A 19,007-nucleotide genomic window follows, 5' to 3' on the forward strand; every position below is an offset into this window, starting at 1 on the left:
ATAATGAAATATATAAAGACCTAGAGGGAGAAAGTCATTGTTGTTAGTTGTTTGCGGTTGTTGCTGTTGCTTTTTTTGTGTTGTAGAAAGTCATTGTTGTTAGTTGTTTGCGGTTGTTGCTGTTGCTTTTTTTGTGTTGTATGTTTTTCCATATATGATATTCAGGACAGGTAAATCTATAGGGGAGTAACTGGATTACTGCTTTCTTGGGAGTATGGCAGACGAGGTTGGGGGGAAATGGGAAGCTAATAAGTATAAGAAAGAGAAAATGTTTTAAAATTGATTTTAGTAATGCTTGTACAACACTTCGATATGATTGAACTATTAAATTGCACAATATGCGTGGATTGTGTGCCAATAAAACTAGTTGGTTTTTTTTTTATTTTTTAAAAGAATGTCCTGGATTAAGGTGGGTAAATATGTGGACCAGAACTGAAAATCATAAAAGAGAATAAGTTTACTGGTCAGACAGAGACTGATGGGACACCAAGACTATAGCACTTACTCTTTAGGACTGAAAGTGACCTTAAATCCACATTACAATTAACATTTAAGATCTAAAGAGCAGAATTTGCCCAAAGACGAAGTTCAGAGGGTTAGGAAAAAATGTAGAATGGAAACAGGAAGGAATTGGGATAAAGGATTGATACAATGAAGGTACTACAATGGATGAGTTGAGTCCAAATGTTATGAAGATTTGAATATAAAACTGATAATGTTCTCTGTAGACCTTCAGCTAATTTACAATGAAGTTTAAAAAGAAAAGAAAGAAAATCAAAAGGGAAAAATATGGCTTGTATTTCTTGCTTAAATAACTGAAGAAAAATATTCAAGTATGAAGTTGTAATCTTGAAAGATTCTCTGGTCAAAATATTGAATGACACTGGAAGCATAAAAAGAAGGAATATGCAGAGTCACTTTACCAAAAAGAACTAGCTGAGGGAACTGAAGAACACAGCGACCGAGGCAGCATCGGCCTGGGCGGCGAATCCAACATGAGCTCCAGGGACTGATGGGGACAACACGTTGGCGGGGACAGAGAACACATTCCAACCGTTTGTGTTGATGGTAGCTGCAGCAATAATGGGAGATCCGGTGCACAAACTGGATCCGGAGTCTACTGGAGACCTGACCACCCATTGAATGTAAGTGAGAGGGTTTATGGACAACAGACAAATCAGACAGCAGAGCTGAGGGCAGCTCCCAAAGCAATTGAACAAGCAAGAAGTCAAAATATAGATAAACTCATCATTAAAACTGATAGCAAGTTTGTCATCAAAGGTGCGACAGAGTGGGTTGATAAATGGAAGCAAAATGGATGGAAAACAGCCCCTGGAGGAGACGTTGTCAACAGAAGTGATTTTGAGAAGATTGATCAAGCCTCCCAAGGCATGGATATTCAGTGGGAGTATGTTCCTGGACACCGAGGCATCAAAGGCAGTGAAGAAGCTAATCGATTGGCCACCGAAGGAGCTAAAAAATAGACTTCACTTCCCTCAAAGGTTGTGAACCTTTGCTTTTGGAGTTATATCTGTTGGTGTCAAATTCCAAAGATTTTCTTCCCTCTTTCTCACGGCCTCCATTTTGTTTTTACCTTTTTGTTACAATTGGTATTAGCATCTTTCTAGATGAATAGAAACACACTCTCCACTTTCAAGAGCTGGTTTCATTCACATCTTATGTGTTTGCGAGTCAAGCGTAGAGATTTAACTCATGGGTGTAGCTATTTTGTGCTTTAGAATTATGTTCAATCCAGATGTTTTAAATTTCGATAAAGTAAAGAGACAAACTTTCACTCTGCAAAAAAACAAAAGAACTAGTTGATGTTCAGCTATTCAGAAGGTATCCAGATGGTGTTTAAGGATCAAGTCCAACCGTCACTGAAGCATTGGTTAAAATCAAGCCTCCAGGAATTGGTAGACTACCACAGGTGTTGTCTGAACAAATGGATACAATACTGTACACACTCTCTTGTCTTTGCCAAGAAATATGAAAGACAACTACCAAACAACTGAAAGTGATTCCCATTTGTGCCCAACCCAAGTAAAAGTGATCCAAAATAATTCAGAAAATATTGATTAATAGTGCATGGAAGTAAAATTTTGCTAAAGATAACCCAAACATGGTAGCAACAGTACATGGACAAGGAATTGTCCGAAATTCAAACAGGATTGAATTTCGGACATGAGTAAGGCATATCATTACTGATGTCAGATGCTTCTTGGTTGAAAGCCAAGAATATCAGAAAGATGTTAATGTATCTTTTTTTTGTTGTTGTTAATGTATCTTTTATTAACTGTAAAGATATTTGACTGTGTGGATCATAACATATTATGGATATCATTGTAAAGAATGGAAATTTCAAAATACGTAATTGTGCTCACATAGAATGTATACACAGAACAAGAGGTGTCAGGTTATAGTTTTTCAAAATATTTGTTCAATATATATGCTGTACAAGTCCAAGAAGCTGTATTATATGGAGGAACACAACATCAGGATCTAAGATCCTGATGACAATTAACAGGAAGACAATTAACAATTTTTGATATGCAGTGACATAATTTTTCTTGCTGAAAGTAAAGAGGGCTTGAAGCACTTACTGATGAAGGTCAAATAGTAGAGTCTTCAGAAGGGGTTATACCTCAATTTAAAATTCCTCATAACTGCACTGATAAGCAACATCATACAAAATGAAGAAAAGATCGAAGTTGCCAAGGGTTTCATTTTAGTTGGATCCACAATTATTTCCCATGGTAGCAGTAGCAAAGAAATCAAGCTATACAGCCTTTAGAAAATCTGTTGCAAAATACCTCTTTGGAGTGTTAAAAAGCAAAGACATCTTTTTTTTTTAATCATTTTTTAATCATTTTATGAAGGCTCATACATCTCATCACAATTCATCCATCCATCCATGGTGTCAACCACATTTGTACATATGTTGCCATCATCATTCTTAAAACATTTGCTTTCTACTTGAGCCCTAGGCATCAGCTCCTCATTTTTCCATATTCTCCCCACTCCCCCCTCCTCATGAACCCTTGATAATTTATAAATTATTTTTATTTTGTCATATCTTACATTGTCCAACATCTCCCTTCACCCACTTCTCCACTGTCTGTCCCCCAGGGAGAAGGTTATATGTAGATCCGTGTTATCTGTTCCCCCTTTCTCCCTTATCTTCCCTCCACCCTCCAGATAAAGCCACTCTCACCACTCACTGGTTCTGAGGTGTTCATCTGTCCTGGATTCCCTGTGTTTCCAGTTCCTTTCTGTACCAGTGTACATCCTCTGGCCCAGCCAGATTTGTAAGGTAGAATTGGGATCATGATAGTGGTGGGAGGAAGCTTTCAAGAACTAGAGGAAAATTTCATCAGCTATACTGCACCCTGACTGGCTCGTCTCCTCTCTGCAGCCCTTCTGCAAGGGGATATCCAATTTCCCACAAATGGGCCCTGGGTCCCCACTCCACACTCCCCATCATTCACAATGCTATGATTTTTTTTTTTTTTGCATGATACCTGATCCCTTCAACGCCTGGTGATCTAACCAGCTGCTGTGCTTCTTCCATGTGGACTTTGTTGTTTCTCAGTTAGATGGCCTCTTGTTTGTCTTTCAGCCTCTAGGACCCCAGATTCTGTATCTTTTTTTAAGGCTAAGGTGTATCTGACCCAAGTCATGATATTTTCAATTACCTGCTAATCATGTGAAAGATGAATGATGAATAAGAAAGACCAAGAAGAACGGGTGCCTTTTAATTATGGTGTTGGAAAAGAAAATTAAATATACAAGTACCAAGGACTTCCGGCATTAAGAACAAAACTATGATGGAAGAAGCCCAGCCGTTTGGACTCTAACAGGGGAGGGGGTTAGGTTGTTGGAACAATATAACCCTAAATCTGGATGTCAGACCTAATCACACAATTTATATCAACAATATGAATGACAAAATTAAAAAGGAAGGGATTGTGGCTTTAAAGACTATGAAGATGAAGGGATAGGCCTTTGTTACAGTTAACAAACTGGATTCATCCACAAATGCCTTAAAACAGTCACAAGGATTTCCATTTGATGGCAAACCAATACGAATCCAGTATGCAAAAACTGATTCTGGTACACACTCTAAAATGTGTAGCATTTTGCCAACAATGGAAAGAAAAAATCCAAAACTGTGAAACAGACAGTAATAATCACAAATAAAAAAACTTGGCCCGGGAATACCGAATTCAGCTAACACACAAGGAAATCTAATCCCAAGTCCTCATATCCCTGATTACACTTACCGGAAGAGATTAATAAAATGATGTTATCCATGCTGTTTATTCCGTTTCCTGGATTTAAGGAAGTCAGGTTGTTACCTGGAAGGCATGACATTGCTTTTGTTTAACTTGAAAATGATGAGCAGGCTGGAGCTTCCAGGGATGCTTCACAGGGCTTTAAGATCACATGCCATGAAGCTCACCTATGCTAAGAAATAATACAGGGGGAAGTCTTCTTTAAGGGTGTGGCTTTATTTATTATAATATTTGTTTTGCTAACTGTTAGTCACACTATTTTTATAATTAGAAGCAGAGAGGAGAGTGAAATTAAAACTTTGTGAACTTAATCTTTTGTTAGCTTTTGTGAGCTATGAAATATAAAGGCCTTAATTTTGTACAATAAATTTTATTTGTATTCAAAATAAAAGAAATACAGCCAAAATGCTTATTAAAAATGAATATAGAGAAATTTTACCTCATGTACTTTGGGGCAACTAGCTCCTGGAGGAGGATTTCACACCTAGTAAAGGTTTAGCAAAAAAGGAAATCTTCAATAAAATAGACGGTCTCAGTGCTGTCACAATGGGCTTCAATGTAGTGTAAGGATCACACAGAACTGAGCAGTTTCAATCTTATATACACAGAGTCACTGACCTGGAAGAAGCTAACAACAACCAACCAGAAATAACAATACCTGATGACATGGTGGTTTAATACGTGTGACTGCTAACTAAATTGCTGTGGTTAGAAAATACCAGTTGCTTCACAGAAACAAATATATGTCAGTTGACTACAAGAAAGATTTGAAGCCCAGTAAACCATATGAGGCAGTTCAACTCTGAGTCTGGCTTTTGTTTGAGTACCTGGAAATAACCATCAGGTACCTGTTAATTGTTCATATTCTGGTGGCTTATGTGTTGCTATGATGATGGATGCTATTCCACCAGTACTTCAAACAGTAGCAGTCACTAATAGTAAAAGGATTCAACTACTGGAGGAAGTATGAATTAATAGGTTACTTTTTGTATTAGCCTATTTTTATTAAAACCTCAAGAGAAGTTTCCATGGTGAAGGAAACATTCTACTAGCTGTGTTGGGTGATTATTACACAAGTAAATACATTTGTGAAAAGTCATTAGCCGAATACTTCAGATCTGAGTGTTCCAAAAAATGGAAAAGGCCTAAATGTCCATCAACAGATGACTATATAAACAAAATGTGCTATATCTTAAATTCAGGTAGTGTAAGCCTTTCAGATTTGTGCCCATTCCAATTTTTTTCTATTATAGTTTTACATTGTGAAAAAATTTTATCAACAAATTGCCAGTTTCCTCAAGAAAAACACTTCATAGAGTGTGCATATGTACATTTGCATGGACATAGTAACAGCTTTTCAATGAATAACGATAGTATATTATGTTTATTTAAATTTAATCACTGTTATGGTTGGGTTTAAATCTACCATCATGCTAAATTGTTTTCCATCTGTTTTTCCTCTGTCCTTTGTTCATGTTTTCCTTTGATGTATTACTTTTTAGTAAATTGATTTTTAAATATTTTATCTGGACTACTGAATAATTAATTATACACATTAAAAGTTTTAACTTCCAACTTATTAATCTTTATTATTGTCTCCCTTCAAGTAATATTATGTTACTTAATGAAAAACATAAAAACCTCACAAGAATAAAAAGTTCATTTACGTCCCTCTTGGTGCTCCTATTAGCATGTATTTTCATTTAGCATATTATATTATTCCACAACACATTGCCATTAATATTATTAAAATAGTTCATTGTCTTTTAAAGAAATGCACGCACAAAATAGAAGTAACAAAATGATCTCATACTTGTCCTCTCTGTGGTTAATTTATTCCTTCTTACTCAAGCATCCACTGACATTACTTCTCTTAAACTTGACGAACAACTTTAAAATTTCTTAACAGTGCAAGACTGTCCAAGATAAATTCTGTCAGTTTTCATCTGTGGGAAATGTGTTTAATATACTTGTATGATCTAAAGAATATTTTCACTCAATATAAACTGTAGGTGGTCTAAAGAATATTTTCACTCACTATAAATTGTAGGTGGTTGTTCCATAGCTTTTAACATATATCTTAGTCTTCTGAAATCCATTATTTCTGATAAGCCATTGCTAATCATTTTTATCATTATTAGCTATATGTACTATTTACTTGTGTTGTTTTAAAATTCTCATTCTTTATATTTAATTCAGATGGTTTGATTTCTTGTTGTTGTTGTCATATCTCATCAAACTGGTTCCAACTCACATGGAAATGATACAACACATGGCCTTGCACCATCCTCACAATTGTTATGTTTGAGCCCATTGTTGCAGCTACTGTTGACAGTCTTCTCCTTTTACTACTCAAAAAGTGTGATGTCCTTCTCCAGAAAATGGTGATAGCATGTCCAACATACAGCATGCTCTCAGGAGCATTCTAGCTGTACTTCTTCCAAGACAGTTTTGTTTTCTCTTCTGGCAGTCCACAGTACTTTCAATATTCTTTGCTCTGATAACTGGGTTTTGTGTCAACTAGGCTGGACCAGGATTCATGAAGCTTTGGCAGTTAAATCCACCATAATGTGACCTATGGTGGATTTATTCCATTGTGGAATAAATTCCATAATGGAATCTGCTATGAGCAGCCACTCAGTTGTGAAAAGATCGTGGTGGAATACAACACCTTACTCAGATTGCAGCCCTGAACTTATTGAAAGGAAGTTTCATGAGTGTGGCATAATTCCTATACAGTGAACCCTCGTTTATCGCGGTTAATCGGTTCTAGACCCTACCGTGATAAATGAAATTCCGCAAAGTAGGATTCCTTATTTGTAAATCAAATATTTTCGTAGTTAGAGCATACAGGACATGAAAAAAACACCCTTTAGTCACCATTACACTCATATTACCCAATTTATTAAACGAAAAAGGGAAAATACAGTAAAACATTTTGGACCTTACAATTATCATTTATTATTTATTATATTATTTATGGCATCTAGTTTACAGTATTACATATTTCACATACAGTATTATTATACATAGTTCTTACAAATACTGTAATCAATGGCGTGCAACCTCCACGATTTTCTTGCCATCTTTGATCATATCCAAAAGTTTTACCTTTTCATGGATGGTGAGCATCTTCCTCTGGCGCTTATTTTTATTGTCAGAAGGCTTAGAAGAAGCAGCTCGTTTAGGAGCCATCATAGGGCTTAGATAAAATTTCTTAAAAATCGCAAACAATTACAGTACACTGTACAAAAGCAAAAATGCATCTGATACTTAGCTCCGATATGTAGCGATGCAGACAGAAGCGTGTACAGTATGAGCCAATCAGTGGCAGTAATGACAGGGCATGCGCTGTTACGCAAAAACCGCGATAGAGTGAAGCCGCGGAAGTCGAAGCGCGAAGTGGCGAGGGTTCACTGTATAAATAAGTGTTATGAAAAAGCGTGTTTGCTTTTTGGTGTATGTGGTTCCTGCACCTGACTCATCTACCTCCAGTTTTTTGTGCCTGGTGTAAATTGTCAGAAGTTGTATTAGGCCAGCTTGACTAGAGAAACAAATTCAATGACATTCATATATGTATAAGAAAGAGCCTTATATCAACAAACTTTATGTATCAGGAAAACAGCCCAGCCCAGACCAACTCAAGTCCATAAACTGACACTAGTCCATAAGTCCCTCTTCAGACTCACACAGACACATATAATGATGCAGAATGCAAGAAGATCACAGGCTGATTGATGGGTGCAGTCTAGTGGATCCAATGGCAGTGAACACATCTCCAGGGCTCTGTCAGTTCTCACCAGCAGGAAGGCGAAGGCAGAGAGAATGAAGGGCTGGCCTCCAGAGAGTCATTTATCTTGGTCACACCTCCACAGGATTTCACCAAGTTGCAACCTGATTGACAGGCTAAACTCCACTCACATCTTCTTACAGGTGCCATGTTGGCACTAAAAATCTAACTGTCACAGAGGTCTTCTATCAAAACTGGCAACTTTGGATTTATCAAGTGTGTCAAGGCAGTTTGACTAGAGAAATAAATTCAGTGATACTCATATATGAATAAGAAAGAACTTTATATCAAAAGCAGTTATCTATCAAGAAAGCATCACAGCCCAATCCAACTCGTCCATAAGTCTAATACTAGTCCATAAGTCCTTCTTCAGAGTAGAGCAGACACATACAATAGTGCAGGAAGATCACAGGCTGGTGGGTGCAGTCATGTGGACCCAAGGTTGGTGGGAACATGGCAAACCTCATAAATTCTCAGGGCAGCTACCAAGCAGAAAGGTGAAGAGGAAAGGAGTTCTTATGAGAAGGTCATACCCCCAATGAAACACCATCAGGCATTTTATACATGTGAAAGCTTGGTAAAAGAAGTAAACCAAGTGGTTCAAGATCACATAGTCAGTCAGGAGAAGACTCAGAATTTGACTTGGAGTTTGTTTGTTTTCTGTGACCTGATTGACAGGTCTAATTCCACCCCTAGCCAGGAATACCTAGTTGAGATAAAATCTCTTAACTGCCACATCAGACCAGCAGTCTATGATCTTCCATTTATCATAGATTGGTATTCAACCCCAAGCGCTATGCAAGTCAAGTGTAGTCTCCAACTTAACATATGATGGAGGGATTTGGACCTGCCTGGACTTGAACTTCCTCACGTCTACAATTATAAGTAATTTTCTTGATATAATTTTATATACCTGGCATATATATGTGCCTCTAGTTTTGCTTCTCTAAAGAACCTAGCTTAACACTTTTGCTTCCAGGATTGGTTTCAGAGAAACAAAATTTTAAGGATGAATTTTTTATCTTTATTCTCAAATATGATTGGATTTCAAGGCACTGATAACTCTACCTACATTAGCATGGATAAATCTGGCTCTATTAGTAAAGAGGATGCTATTAATCTATGATGTGAGGAGCTATGTAAATTCTCAAAGTACCACCACTGAAAGGTAAAGTGTTGGTGAAAAATGAGTTGGTGTTTAGTGTTTTGATATTTTAGTGTAATTTAGCTGAGAAGCGAAATATAGGGAGGCTGGTGGTTGGCTATGTACAACAGGAAAAAATGATAGAGGAGTTCACGGCTTCAGAACCATAGCTCATAAAAGCATAGCACCTCTAAAACACTCCAAAGTTTCCACTTATGCTCTTAAAAAAGTCTTGTGTCTTGTTGTAACAGAGTTAATATTGCTGAAAACCAAATCCAGAGTCTTATCATAAGAGTGGAATTAAAATACTAAGTGAATTCCAAACCGTCAGTTGTATCTTTTCTTAAAATTAAGAGCATTACTTGGGAAGGAATGGGACCCTGATTTTTGGAATGGGGACATATGGAAAAACGATTGGGAAGACAAGGATATTAGATCTTTAAATTTCATTTAATAAAATCAGCCAGCAGCAAAAACCCTCCCACCTGAAGAAAATAATCAATTTATTCTTGCAAATCCATGTAAAGTATTGCTGAGTGATCCCAGGAAACACCCTCCAGCTCACTATTATTTCTAGACCTATACTTAGACTTTAGTACCAGAGAGTCTGAAAAAATAAAGTAAAATTGGTGACCCAGGAAAAGGCATGCCATGCTCTTAAAGAGCTGCCAAAAACCTGGAGAATATGTGTGGGAATGTCGTTAAAGGGGATGTGGAAATGGTGCAAGGAATATATGTTTGGTTTAGTCTGGGATTATTAAGGTGGGTACACTAAGCACAATGTCTGTAAGTTTGTTGTACTGTGGTGGAATCACTTGATTGAACCAAATAACAATGAAAACATAGAGGATAAACTCATGATAAATTGTGAAAGTGTCCACAACACACAAAAATAATGCGGTTTGTTTTAAGAGCTGTAAAAGCCCCCAATAAAATGGTTTATTTGTAAAATACAGTTAAGGTTGAAGGAGGAGAATTGAATACAGAGAACATACTTTATGTGGTCCATCATTGTGATATTTCAATATCCTTGAAGTGGAACCAAAAAAAAAACTAAACATTGCTATTAAGTAGAAGCTGACTCATAACAATCCTATAGGACAGGGTAGAACTGTCCCTGTGAATTTCTGAGACTAGACTATAGCTCTTTATGGGAGTAGAAAGTCCATAAAGTCTTTCTCCCCTTAAGTGGTAGGCGGTTTTGAACTGCTGATCACTCAGCTCGCAGCCCGATGAGTAACCACTATACCTCCAGGGCTTCTTGAAGTGAAGTGTACCATCATTTTACACATGGGAAAACATGGTAAATGAAGTACATCAAGTGGTTCAAGATCACATGGTGTATTAGTCTGGGTACTTTAGAGAAACAAATCCACAGAAACTCATGTATAAGAGAGAGTTTTATATAAAGGTTAAGTGTGCATCAAGAAAACATCCAAACACAGTGCTGCCCAAGCTCATAAATCCAACGTTAACCCATATGTCCGACACCAATCCACAAAGTCATTCTCCATCTCACAAAACACACACTATGATGCCAACTGCAGGAGGAAATCTGAATCAATGAATGCGTAAGCATCTCAGCACTGGCAGGGTTCTCCACACGGCTACTCCAGCACCCAGGGATGAATCAGGGTAGGTCCACGTGGCTTCTTCTCAGGGGTGTCTTGCAGAAAGTGAGCCTTGCCAGCTAAAACAGGGCACTGGCTAAGGCAGCTGCACCCTGGTCCGACCATCAGAGAGCAAGAGACCCAAGAACTAGAAAGGCAAGGCTCACGGAGCCATGTATCCTTCTGCCCTTTAATTAACCCCACGTGTGTTTATTGGCCAGGTTGGCACAATAAACTAACTAGCTCACATGGTTAGTCATGAGAAGACTCAGAATTTGAGTTTGTTTGTTTTCTGCTACAAATCTGTTCTCTTATGTCTAGTTCCTATTTGTTAAAGTTGATTTTTATTACCACCATCACCACCCCTCCCCTGCCAAAAGATATGTTCAAATCCAAAGCCTAGTATCTTATGGAAAATAGGGTCTCTACAGATGTGAGTAGTTGAGACACAGGTACAATAGTGTAACAGGCAATATTGGAGTAGAGTGGACGCTCAGACACATTGACTAATTTCGCATAAGAAGAGACATAAAAACTGACACATCCTGGAGGATGGACACTGGCACAGATAGGAACTGGAAACACGGGGAATCCAGGACAGATGAACCCTTCAGGACCAGTGGTGGGAGTGGCGATACCGGGAGGTTGGAGGGAAGATGAGGGAGAAAGGGGAAACAGATTACAAGGATCTACATATACCTCCTCCCTGGGGGACGGCCAGTGGAGAAGTGGGTGAAAGGAGACATCGATGGTGTAAGATATGACAAAACAATAATAATTTATAAATTATCAAGTGTTCATGGGGGAGGGGGTAGCAGGGAGTGAGGGGAAAAATGAGGAGCTGATACCAAGGGCTCACATAGAAAGCAAATGTTTTGAGAATGATGATGGCAACATATGTACAAATGTGCTTGACACAATGGATGGATGTATGGATTGTGATAAGAGTTGTACGCACCCCCAAAAAAATAATTTTTTTTAAAAAAACTGACACATCAAGAATGCCATGTGACAAAAGAAGTAGAGATTAGAGTGATGCACTACAAATAAGGAACACCAAGTTGATCGATAACTTTCTCAATGCACTCACATATATACAAACTTAGGTTGAGATTGCCATTTCATGAGTGGTTGTTGCTTTTGGCCATATGCTGTGTTACGATAATGAGTATGTTAAATGTCATGCTCCTCACAATGATAAGCTACAAGTAGTGAGTGTAATTAACATAGGAACTCCACATAGGTTTGATAATGAATTATTCTTTGTGGTTAATGATAAAGTTGCTGAACAAAATATTAGCACAGAAATATTATTTGTATTAATAGAGATGATTCAATTGAGATAACTGATTTGTTCAATGTAGAGGAATTTGACCATACTAGCTTTGAAAATAATGACTAAGACAGTTATATTTAATTAGTTGATGTGTACTGTGATTAATTTTGTGCTTAGCAATGAAAATGGAAGTGTGGCTAGTATAAGTAATAGGAATACTGCAAATAAGACAAGGTTACATGGTGCTACTTCAACCCCTATAAGCAGTATACCACCTAACAATGGCAGAGTGTTCCCACACCCAGGGAATTTGGTTTTAATGTTTTCAAATCTTAAACTATATGCAAGATGTCAAATTACACCGGCTGTGAATAGATCTTCCTAAAGATATATACCCCACCATATCAGGGAAGGAATGACTCCACACTGGACAGACTGGGCTGATTTACCTATTAGCTTCTGGACAAACTCAAATTTCATAAGTGAATATGCTTAATCATGTGGTTGTGCTAGTCCAAGCCTAATAAGACAAACTTGTTCAACTGCATTGATCAGATACAAAATAGCCAGACACTATGACAATTTCTCATAAGACCAATGCCGTGAAGGAAGCCTGGGATATTGCTCAGAACCTTTGACCTGTCATATTAACAAAGATTTCAGCTTAGCATCCAGTGAATAGGCAGCACATATGATCCATACTTAATATCCCACCAGAAGGAACATTTCCAAGTCGGGATACAAAATAATAAAATTTACCACAGCGCTTGGCACAGGTATTGACTATATATTACAATTGTATGAATCACATATGAAAATACATGTTATTATAGAAACAAGACTATTTTGATTATCAATAGCTTAATGTGGAAGTGGTAAATGAAGAGGTCCAGATGTATTTTGAGTAGTACTATAGTGGGACAATATTTACCCAAATTGCCTGAAATGAATTTACCTCTACCAATTGGCTTATCATATTGATATCTCAATGACTATAAATTAGCTATAGAGGAAATAGGATAGCATACTATCAATATAGACTAACAGGATTTCTGAACTTTCACACTTTTATAAATGTTGCCATGTTATAATGTGACACGTTCTCACATACATATGAACACCCCACTTGATGAAACTTTGATACTAGAAGACTATTATAAATACACATATATATATAAATTGTAGAAAAAGATTGTCACTCATAATACTGACAGAAACATATGTCAACACTGGAGTAATGGATATCTACAAAACATCACCCACCACAAAGATGGTGTATAACATTAAAGACATATGCATAATGGGAATGGCTACAAATCTACCTTGGAATAAAGAGATAATAGAAAATAAGACATACAGCATTTTGGTAGAACTGATATTAGCCTGCTTTCCCATAAATCAAAGAATACATCTTAGTCTAGCCAAATTGTTTATCCTCACCAGTGCATTGAATAGCAATTTATCAAATTCAACCAAAAAAAAAAAGTATAAGAAAGTATACTTAACCCACATATAGAGAATAGCATATATACAGATTGGAAATACAACAGCAGCAATATTACTAGAAAAACACAAAGTACTACCTTCATAATTCTAAATATCAAACTCTCCAGAAGTAATATAACTTTTCACTTTATGTCCCCAGTTGAAGGATATGCTGGAATAATAGATAATATGTGGATGAACACTGCTTAGAAACACCAAATTATAGTTCTGTTATCATGGTCAAATATCCTTGATACGATATACCAAAAGAATGTTGTGAAAGACAATACTAAGGATGAGTCTATTGTGGGCATTACATAATCTGTTGTCAATTTGAGTCTTAAGGGTAAAGGGGTGGACTTTAGCCTGTTGATCAGGTTGCAGCTTGATGACCTCGTTTGGAGGCATTAAGGAGAAAAATAGCTCACTGGAGGTGGGGCAAATGCTCACTCCCTGCAAGACATTACTGCGGACAAGACACATGGAGCTATGCTAGACCCATGGAGCTGAAGAAGCCACATGGAGACCCCTGCCAGTGCTGAGATGCTTCCACTGCTACTGGATCCACAGGACTTTCGACCCACTGCATTTAGCATCATTGCATGTGTTGCATGAGTCTGGAAAGGAATTTATAGATTAGTATCATACATATGGGCTAATGTCAAATTTATGGACTTGATCTGGACAGGGCTAGGATGTTTTCTCAATATTCTATTGCTCTTGTATATAAAACTCTATCTTATTCACATATGAATCTCCCTGGATTTGTTTCTCTAGTCTACCTGAACTAACCCATCGATTCAACACAAGTGTTTCAGAGTAGTGACACTTCTGCAGACATAATCAAACATTCTTGGAGAGTAGAATCCTGTGAGCTTCTAAGACTATAACTATTTAAAAAGTAGTAAAGCCTGTTCTTTCTCCCATGGAGAGGTGGGTGGTTTCGAACTGCTGATGTTACAATTGGCAGCCCAAAGCATAATCACCATGTCTCTCCAGCTCTTTTTCTGGACAACTACTCATGAGTAGTTACATGAGTATTACAACAATAGCACAGGAATTCCCACTACTATATCTAGCTAGAGAGGCAGAGTTCAAATAATGTTATATAAAACCTAAAAGCGTGGGTTCTTGAATGAAGATATTACAATGCAACATTATGCCTCAGGATACTGCATTCCAAGCCAGCATTTACCTTAGGAATACATTTATCTGCACCTGAAATTAGGCAGATTCAACCCTATGAATCTCTGTGTAATTACCTAGGACAAAGGACTACATTTTCTTTCACTGAATCACAATTTTGAATTACATAATTTTACCTGGATGTAAATTAGTTGCAAATGCTTACACATTCCAAATACTGCCAAATATGCCACCACCAGATAGGAAACCTTTACAAAGACCTTTGCAATTACTTTTTGTATTAGCTCTGGCTACCAACGTCTTGATAGCTGGCAAACAGGAGCCATTAATACAGGAAATGAAAGCAGATCAATTACACATGAAAGATGCAATGCTACACATTAATTCTTTACAAGCAAACATGCACCAATTGGCAAACAGTTTCAAAACTGTATATAGTAATATCACACATACAAAATGTCAACTTTATTTTTTTTTATTTTTTTTTTTTAATCATTTTATTAGGGGCTCATACAACTCTTATCACAATCCATACATACATCAATTGTGTAAAGCGCATTTGTACATTCATTGCCCTCATCATTCTCAAAACATTTCCTCTCCACTTAAGCCCCCGGCATTAGGTCCTCATTTTTCCCCTCCCTCCCTGCTCCCCTCTCCCCCATGTGCCCTTGATAATTTATAAATGATTATTTTGTCATATCTTGCCCTGTCCGACGTCTCCCTTCACCCACTTTTCTGTTGTCCATCCCCCAGGGAGGAGGTCACATATAGTTCCTTGTAATCGGTTCCCTCTTTCCAACCCATTCTCCCTCTACCCTCCCAGTATCACCACTCACACCACTGGTGTTGTAGGGATCATCTGCCCTGGATTCCCTGTATTTCCAGTTCTTATCTGTACCAGTGTACATCCTCTGGTCTAGCCAGACTTGCAAGGTAGAATTGGGATCATGATAGTGGGAGTGGGGAGGAAACATTTAGGAACTAGAGGAAAGTTGTATTTTTCATCATTGCTACATCGCCCCCTAACTGGCTCATCTCCTCCCCGACACCCCTCTGCAAGGGGGTCTCCAGTGGCCTGCTAATGGGCTTTGGATCTCCACTCCACACTCCCCCCATCATTCATTATGGTAAGATTTTTTGTTCTGATGATGAGGTATAAGGCAAAATGTCATCTTTAAACATAACTCCTGAAACACTTTCAAACTAAACTAGGAGAGCTGGAATATGAATTGGAGACACAAACATTCCTCAATTGATAATAGGTTGAAAAGTACTTGTGATGACACACATAGCCTACTTAAGGATACAGAGATGGACATAAGGAATATTATCACCAATGAAGAGGGATTATTTAGTACAGGGAATGAAGTAGTAAAGCTGGATCTTGAACAATCTGCAGATTTCTGGTGACTGCCAGGATTTCTGCTAATAGAATAAGACTCTATGTTCATGTATAGCACTATGGCAATTCCTACTATGATAAACAATAACAATTATGCTATAGCACTGGAAGAAACAATATATATAGTTAGATTGGTGACACCCCCAAACACACTTATATAAAAGAGACTCACAAACCTTCACTACATTTGGAACCATAAAACCAACACTACAAATCACTAATACTAAGATCATTGGCACACAGACAGTGTTTCTAAACCTTGGATGGTGCACATGAATAATCTACGCTAAGGGTAATTTAACTTGGTATGACCAGAAGGAAAACTCATATGTTCATCATTTCTTAAAATGAAGGATGCATAAAAATTGTAAATGCTATTAATAGCTCCTTCAATACAGGAGATGACTAACTCCACATTAACATGGATACAAAATGAAAGACAAATACAAAATATTCTACTCCTACTTAAGACAAGTGTAGACCACATAGATTGGGTTATCTCTAACCTGACAAATATACACATAGAAGGCAATGTATAACAGCTGGAAAAAATACAAAATATTACTAAGGAGTAGAAGACGATCATAACTTGAACAATGCCTTTGGCTGTTTGCAACAGTGAATCCTCAGCAATAGTGTGAGTTTTCATCGCTCTGGCGATTCTGAGTGCCACTAAATATGAAGCTTCAGCGCTGCTGCATTTGTTTGTGGTATTTGCCACCAGTGTCAAGACTGGCTTTCTTGAATCCATCAGCTTTGCTTCTAAAATAGTTGGTATCCTTGCCAGCAAAGTTCAGGTGCTTCCTATAAAAATGGCGTTATAGATTGTTTGGCTTCATAGATTCGGCTGATAGAACTTCACAACAAATAACACATTGTGGTTTCTCAATTCCTGCTGTAATTATTGAGGTAAAACCATACTGTAAAAATTCCTCACTATATTTTCTTTTTTTAAGGTTCTTCTCTACACGATCCATCGTCATGGGATGGTTTGCTCATGAAAATAATATATTACAATAGCTTTAATAATACACAAGATGATACATGGCATAGTTCAGTCAATATAATTCATTAAAGTTTTCTATGAGTTACCATTGTGGTGGTGTTTTTTTTTACATACCTGTTACTGTCACAAGGGGGCAGTATTCACATCAACCACAGCTGAATATAAAAAGACTGGTCAGCATCCAAATTAAGCTCCCATGGTACCAATAGATAGATATATATTTGCAGTTGATTTTACAGCACATGATTATACATTCACCCAGTAATTATAATTCATGAAGTGTCAATTTACCTCCAATACTGCTGCTTTCAACACAGCACCTGCTTTTAACAGAGTAGCTCCTTTCAACACAGCAGCTGCTTTCTAGACAGCAGCTGCTATTTACACATGTGTGACTGGTCCGCATAAGTACATTATGACGCCAACCCTGTCACATACACCGGTATTTGTACAGGGTGTACGTGAAAGGATTGGCAAGTACCTGGTCATCTCGCCAGATACTCTTATGTGGGCATATCTGCATGTGAGCGGACCCACCTGGAGATGCATAGAGGAATGAGAACGGTGTCTTGGTTCCTAAGACCATTGAAAATATGTGTTTTCCGAGGGTCTGAGAGGATCCCTGTGAAAGGGTCATTCGACACCCCCCCCAAAGGGGTTGGGACCCACAGCTTGAGAACCACTGCACTAAAGTATCACAAACTGGCAGATAAGATTTGGTAATGAGCATAGGAATTTATAATGAATCATCTTTCTTCATATTTGGCTTGAATATAGTTTTGAGTTTTAGCATAGGTATGGAATAAATCAATAACAAACTCTAAAAACTGCATTTCTGAAATTTAAGAATCCTTAAACCAATTAACAGTAGTCCTGTTACAAAGAGCATCACCACCAGGTGAAAAAGATGTAATTGGCCAATGGAAATCATGTGATAAAACTTGAGCTGTTGTAAAGTATGCAAATTACATGGCTGAACTCTTGATATGAAAGCAGATGGTAGAACTGAACTACAGATAGTAAGAGCATCTTGACTTTATAAACCCTCCACAATCAAAGCATTTGCTGTTGAGTTTATTCCAACGCATTCTAATCCCATGTGTCTCCCAGTAAAACTATGCCCCAAAGGTTTTTCAATGGCTAATTTTTCAGACATTTCTTTTGAGATTGCTCTGAATGGACTGTAATCTCTATCCTAAGTTTACCATCCAAGTGCTTTACCTGTTGAATCACTGGGGACTCCATTAACCTTATCCCACAAGTTAATATGGGCTTCAATATTTATTTATGTAAGAAGTGACATTCTTTTAATGCCAAAAAATCTTGAGAAGTATGTTAGTATGCAGTGAACAGAGATTTCTTTTCTAACGAACAAGGTGAAAAAGTAAAGTAAAGCAAAGTGAGTGGTAACTTCACCATAAACATACTTAAAGTCAGAAGACCCTTGTGGTAGTTACATAATCTGGTGTCAATTTGGGACTTAAGAGGATTATGAGTGAAGGAGTGGAGTCTGCCTATCAATCAAGACATAACCAATGAAGCCTCTGAGTGGGCATGGCCTTCTCCTAAGAATTCTGGGAATTCCTACATTATCCTGTTTGGAAACTGGAGACACTTCTCTCTCTCAGTTCATTTCCTTGGAGACTCTACTGTCAAGGATCACTCCCTGGGAGACATTGTGAGGAAACGCCACATGGACATCCCCTGATACATCCAGAACCCTGAACCTGAAGAAGCCACGTTGAGACCCCAGACAGCACTGAGATGCTTACAATACCACTGGATCTACAAGACTTCCCACCTACTGGGCTGTGATCTTCCTGCATTTGGCATCATTACATGAGTTTTGT

The 19,007-nt window shown here is 37.7% G+C and overlaps 1 protein-coding gene and 1 pseudogene across 5 annotated transcripts in view; one reads left to right on the plus strand and one right to left on the minus strand.

The window, feature by feature from the left end:
• The window catches only part of RGS7 (regulator of G protein signaling 7), a 497,629-nt gene that overhangs the window by 421,617 nt on the left and 57,005 nt on the right, over nucleotides 1–19,007 (minus strand). The gene's annotated exons all lie outside the window — the stretch shown is intronic.
• LOC105979274 lies at nucleotides 1,315–4,478 on the plus strand (annotated as a pseudogene).

This window comes from Echinops telfairi, unplaced genomic scaffold, assembly GCF_000313985.2.
Source record: "Echinops telfairi isolate 266 unplaced genomic scaffold, ASM31398v2 ScPeMD7_3509;HRSCAF=4178, whole genome shotgun sequence".
Classification (NCBI taxonomy): domain Eukaryota; kingdom Metazoa; phylum Chordata; class Mammalia; order Afrosoricida; family Tenrecidae; genus Echinops; species Echinops telfairi.